We start from the raw sequence: 6940 nt of genomic DNA, 5'->3' as shown, positions 1-6940 counted from the left end.
GAAAGACAAAATCAACAAGTGGACAAATAGAGCCCTAAATTTAGCAGGGAGGCTGATTCTCACTAAGGAAATCCTCCAAACCATCCCTATTTTTATGCTATCTGCCATTCCGACACCAACTGGAGTCATTAATCAAATTAGAAACATTCAAAGAGATTTTCTCTGGGGAAAAGGTGAAGAGAAGAAGAAATGGGCTCTGGTGGCTTGGGACAGGATATGCAAACCTAAATCCCATGGTGGTTTGGGTTTACATGACCCAGAAATTCTAAACAGAGTTTTGGGTGCTAAAGTTTGGTGGAGATGGCTGAAGGAAATACGAGCCCCCGGGCTATACTATGGAAACAAAAGTATGCAATGAATTGGCAGGAAATGAACCTTATAAGAATGACAGGACAAGTGAAAGGTTCACAAGTATGGAATAGGGCCTGGGAGAACAAAGCCTTAGTTCAAAAACATAGTTTCTGGGAGATCAGAAGTGGAAAATGGGCCAGATTCTGGGAGGACAATTGGCAGCAGGAAGGCAATCTCAATAGTGAGGAATTAGCAAGTATCCAGGCAGATACCATAAACAAAGGATTAATTAGGGTGAGTGACTATTGGGATCAGTCAAGGAATAATGGAAAATGGAGAATATGGAAACTTCCAGTTTACAATGAGATGAACACGCTGAAAACTCAAGCTAAAGCCCTTGAAGATATTCTGGACAAAAGGCAGATTCTAACCTCAACTTCAGATGATCAATTAAGATGGGGAAGTAATAAGGCAGGTATCTTCAACCTTAAAGAAGCCAAAAGAATAGCTACAGGGCTTAACTTCCCAAGCACTGACAAGACCTGGAAAAACCTTTGGACTAACCCTCATTGGATGAAGATCAAACTGTTCAAGTGGTTGGTTCAACAAGGCAAGATTCTCACTTGGGAAAATCTAAGAAAGAGAGGCTTCGTTGGCCCCTCCAGATGTCACCTGTGTGGACAACAGGAAGAAACCTCAAATCATCTCCTCAATCTATGCTCCTTCACTGCCACATTATGGAACTGGGCTAGATATGTCTTTGAGCAGACAGACAGGCAGGAAAATGATATCATTGCTATGCTAAAGAATTGGAGACAAGATTTCTCGGACAATGAGACAATAAACGCAGCCTGGGCTTTGACTCCAGGGTTCATAATCTGGAATGTATGGAAGGAGCGCAACAACAGGATTTTCAAAGACAAAACAGGCCCGGTGAGCAGCATCATCAAGCTAATTCTTAAGCAACTCAAGGAAACAGTCAACACCCTTGGGAGTTTCTCTGCTGATAAACCCATAGGTCACAGAGAGGCAAGCATCCTGGAAAAGTTGGAGCTTCAGGCACATCTCCCTCAAAGCCCTCTGCAGATCAACAAGCATACCTCAGAAGGAGAGGCTTTCTGGCACCCCCCTTCTCGAGGTTTCTTAAAATTTAACATAGATGGAGCCTCTAAAGGAAATCCTGGAGATGTTGGGTATGGAGGAGTCATGAGAGACGAGAAGGGCAACATACATGTAATTTTCTACAGTTATCTTGGAAAAGCTACCAACAATATGGCTGAACTCATGGCAATGGAACTATGCTTGGAAATACTGATCAAGTACAACATGCATAATGTCATCATTGAGGCTGACTTGGAATTAGTCATTAATTCGGTCAAGCGGATAAGTGCAGGATCTGCACCAGAGAAAATTTCAGGTCACTAGCAACTTCTGCAAGTCTATCACAAAATTCAAGCACACCTAAGAATTCTAAGAACTCTCAGATTTGTGCATGTTCGCAGGGAAGCCAACAAAGTAGTAGACTGGCTGGCCAATGAGGGGGTTAGAAGAAAACGAACCGACATGTGTTACAGGTGGGAGGAGGTAACAGACAATAGGCTGTGAGATGAATGCTCATCTCGGGCTCTCATGGACAAACAACAATATCAGAACAGACCAAGAGACAGTGTTTTACCTTTCGTCAATGAGGAATAAGAACATAGTAGAAAGTTTTAAAAAGGAGGAGCACTTTAGGACCTCTCAGAAAGTCAGCAAAGTCTACATTAGACCGGGAGCTACAGGGAGGAAAAGCTTGGAGGAGATGTGCCACCAAGAAAAACGTCAACGGGAAACAACAGGCTACCGAGAAGATCGACATAGGGATTCCAGGCAGGAGGCGACCCTTCCAGGCGCGTCTTCCTCGAGCAGTGTAGCGGGGGCAAGGGGAAAAGAAAACCGGAGTCCAGAACTGCTTGGGATAAACCACCCTCATCGGGCGCCCTATAACCCAGAAGTGGTTTTCTTGAAAGTCAGGCGATGCCACTCAGCGACCAACGCGTGGTGGGGGAAGTGTTATCACCCCAAGAAACTCTCTTAGGTTGTATATTAGAGATGCTCGGGAACATTACAAACTCAACAAAAAGTTGGATAAATGGTGGATGAATGAAAGAAATGCTGCATATTCAAGCCAGATAACCACTTCTACTGTGCTTGACCCCAGACATGGGTGAACACCCCCAGACTACAAGGCTTTTAACCACCAATTACTCACAGTTTTAAAGAAAATGTGATGATGGAGAACACTGATCACACCAGCAGATGCACAGGACTCTGTGATGGCCAGCTGCAACCAGTTAAAAGGTCTATAAATCTGTTTTCTAATACACAGACAGGATGACAGCTCTCTGGCATTAAAATAACAGAAACCTGCAAACAAATTCAATGATACATGCTAAATCCTAACACAGAGGTGGGATGACAGCCCCTCTAATGCTAAACATTAACATCACATGAATAAATGCAAAACAGGCACAACCTGGAATAAGAAGAAGAAGTGGACAGTGAGCAATTAGTAGCAAAAGAAGCTTGCATTAGTTGAAAATGAAGACCAGACGCTGCAGGTATCACAGCAGTTACAATCTCCAGAATTTGAATCTTACAGCAAGATAACACTCATAAACCTTATTACATCCTTTTTCTGGGTATATATGGAGGTTGACTACAAAATTGCTCTGCATACCCATGCATGGAGGTGTCTTAACTAGCCACCAACCGCATTTACAATTAGATATGAGTTTCTGCTGCAAACTGTGCATTTTAATGAACAAAATCGGCCTTTCTGGTACTTTGATGTCCTTCTTGAATAGGTAGAATATGATTTGAATGAATTTCCATAACTGCTAAATGGTTGAACTGCTCGAGGGTGTCATTTCTGTCCTTCGTCCATTCTGTCTTTAAATGCATTTGGTTGCAGATTAAATGCGCTGAGTATTTAACCATGAGCTCCTTTTTTCTTCGGGTGCACAGGACTGCTATAAACACGAAAATTACATTGGAAACTGGCGGGAGGCGATGAAAGACACAGAGGCAGATTAAACAGCGGAACAAATCCTAGCCGTCGGATGATAAAAATCAACGGCGAAGATTGCGCGGGAGGAGCTATCGGGAGATGACAAAGAATATGCAATGAGGGCCGTCGGATCATGTGAATGAACGGTGGAGATTCGATTTGAGAGGCTATCGAGTGGGTAGGCGAAAAGGAGGATCATGGGCCGTCCGATCGCGGTATGGATGATCGGACAGCTATCGGGCGGCGGAGGTGAACAGGGGTTAACGAGCAGGGAACCGTACCGGAAGGGCGGTAAGCAGTTCCCCGCATTGCTTTACGGGCAAAGGCAGTTTCCGTATGTAAGGATGCGATGCAATTAAAATATGACATATGGCCGGCGGGAAACCACTTCCCTGCGGGTTAACAGTCGAGCAAGTTGGCAGAGCGGGGGAAGCGTCAATCGTTGGATCTGCGGGAGATGATCGGACAGCTGAGGCAAAAGGCACGTACTCCTTTAAAGCTGATGTGACGGGGACAGAGCGTGGGTTATAATTTTTATATATGTGCGGTTATAAGTGTTAAGACTTAAGCGCCCGAGGAATAAACAGATAATGGGTTTTTACGGGTTTAAACGAATTAAAACAAAAAACGCTCAAAAGTCATGAAAAAGGTTTATGCAGGGCTTTTGGTAGTGTTAAAACAAAATGTGCCCGGGAGTTGGAAAAAAAGGACTTAAGCGTGGTTATCGGGGTTTTTAAAGTTAATATGGGATTTATAAAGGTAAACGAGGGTTTATAGGTTTTAAACAAAAAGAAGCCTCGGAGCCCGAAAAAGAGTTTATGAGGGGTTTTGAGGCAAAAACAGGGATAAAGGGGTTTAAAGGGAAATAAGGGAAAATGAAAGGGAAGGATGAAAAGGACGTAGCGGGGAAAATAGGGAGAGACAATGATAACCATTGTAAACCATCTCTGAGCCAGCAACCAAGGACCAAACTTATTCCTTCTCCTGGAAACTCAGCAGCATGTAGCAGAGCTAACACTGGCTCCTTCTAGGGATGAGATCCTCTCTGTGAGGTCTCAAGAACCTGCAGATCAATGCCTTTCCAGCTGAAAAAAAGTTAGCCAAAATTCCTAGTGTTCCATTGGGCATGGAGTCTACTGCATCTATACTAAAATTGATAAAAACACAATATTTACAACCTTTAAGGCCAAAGACCTTAAATAACATAAACTTTCAAAAACCGCCCATTAACTGGGCCATCAAAGACTGTCTCTCCTCCCATACTTTTCAGTATGAAGGTGTTGTTCCCTTGAACCTGTGAAATGATGAAAGGCCCTGTCCAGAAAGCATCAAATTTCCCATGATTGTCTTTCTTCTCCTTTAGTGCATCCCATTTCAAAACCAAGTCACCAATTTGAAAATTATTTGTTTTTGCCTTTTTGTCAAAGGCTTCCTTAATCCTTCTCTGATGTGCTGCAGCCTTTTCAACCAGCTGTTCTCTAATCTAATGTATTTCTACTAAATCAGTGAGCCTTTTTGTCATTTCCTCTTCCTCATCCTGCTCTGTTTGAAGGAATTTTGCCACAGGGAGAGTTAGCTGAATTGGGAATACAGCTTCAGTGCCATACACTAGCTTTAAAGGAGAATTGCCTGTGGAATTTTTAATGGTCACTCTGTCAACCCACAATGCATACTTGAGCTTTGAATCCCAATTCTTTTTATTGTCCTCTAATAGTTTTTTAATTATCATGATCAAACTTTTATTAGAGGATTCTGCCAGACCATTTCCTTGAGGATAATATGAGGTGGAATGAACAAGTTTAATACCCATTTAATCACACATTTCCACCAATTCTTTTGCCTTGAAGGTTGCTGCATTATCTGTTATTAATTTATGTGGACAACCAAATCTACTGAAGATATTTTCTGTCAAAAACTTCATGACCACATTATGATCAGCGTTCCTTGTAGGGATTGCTTCAATCCACTTAGTGAAATAATCAGTGGCTACTAATATCCACCTGTGCTGGCCATTGGAATGTGGATTTATTTCTCCAATAAAATCCAAGCCCCACTGCTGAAAAGGTCCTTTTGCCTGAATTGGTTTTAGGGGCAGGGATTTCAACTGCTGTTTTCCTTCAAATCTTTGGCACCTGTCACAAGATTTAACAAAAGCAAATACATCAGAAAATAAAGTGGGCCAATAGTACCCAGCTCTGAGAATTTTATGGGCTGTGGTCTTCCAATAATGGTGCCCTCCACACATGTTGTTATGAAACTGCTGCATAACTTCTTTTGATTGTTCTTTGTCCAGACATCTCAAAAATATTCTAGATGGATCCCTCCAGTAGAGCAGATTTTCCATAATGCAATACTTTGCTGCTCTAAGTTTTAAAGTTCTGGCCTGACTTTGAGTAAATCCTGAAGGGATCTCTAGCTTCAACAAGAAATTAATTATTTCAGCATACCAGTTACATGAAGCTAGATTTTCGGCCACTAACTGCTTCCTCTGTGGTTCAACTGTTTCCTCTTCTTTTGCCTGACCATTTTCTGCCATTGTGCATAGGAAATCAATATCTAAAGACCTGCAATTTTCTTCAGCTAATAGTTTGGTAAGACCCTGACCTCTTACCAGCTTGGTGGGCTTCAACTCTATATTAAATTCTATCATTTTTGCAATCCATTTCGCCCTTCTTCCATCAACATCAGGTTGTGTCAAGACATCTTTAATTGCAACAGAGGGTACATATGCAACTATTTTGGAATGAAGGATATAAACTCTAAAGGCTTTCAAAGATTTGATAAGAGCATATGCCTGTTTTTCAATAATATCATACCTCAGTTCAACATCCCTCAAGTTTTTGCTGAAAAATGCCACTGGATGTTCTGAACCTTCTTCATCTGCCTGCAATAAAATTGCTGCAATGGTGTCTTCAGAGGCAAAAGAAAATATGTGGAACTCCTTGCTGTAGTCTGGACTTATTAATGTGGGAGCCTCCGTAATAGCCTTCTTAATGGACTCAAAGGATTGTCTTGTTGTATCAGTCCATATGATTTCTGCCCCTTTCTTCAACATGGAGGTAACATGCTTTACCAGCGCTACAAAGTTTGGAATAAACCTCTTTACAAAATTTATTTTGCCCAAAAAATACTGAATATCCTTCTTTGATCTAGGGACAGAGAAAGTCTGTATTGCTTTGATTCTTTCTGGGTCAATCTGAACACCCGCAGCAGACACAATATGTCCTAACAGCTTGCCTTCATTTAAAGCAAATTGAGATTTTTTGGGATTGACTGATATTCCAAACCTCCTGCACTTCAAGAATACTTTTTTCAAATGCTACAAATGATTTTGATGGCTGCTGGAGTAAATTGCTATATCATCAAGGTAGATAAGGACAAATTTATCCTTCTCTCCCACAAATGCTATATCCATAGCTCTCTGAAAGGTGGCTTCAGCATTCATCAATCCAAATGGCATTTTGGCATATATAAAAGTGCCCCAAGGAGTGGTAAATGCAGTCTTTTCTTGATCATCTAGGTGCACAACAATCTGATTAAAGCCTGAAAATCCATCCAAGAAAGACATTACTTTAGCTCCTGAGACTTTTTGCAGCAAAT

The sequence above is a fragment of the Pinus tabuliformis genome, chromosome 5_2 (assembly GCF_031772625.1).
Source record: "Pinus tabuliformis cultivar Carrire ecotype Pingquan chromosome 5_2, CPIR1, whole genome shotgun sequence".
Taxonomy (NCBI): domain Eukaryota; kingdom Viridiplantae; phylum Streptophyta; class Pinopsida; order Pinales; family Pinaceae; genus Pinus; species Pinus tabuliformis.
The sequence above is the reverse complement of the archived record's forward strand: the minus strand, read 5'-3'. Positions refer to the sequence as shown.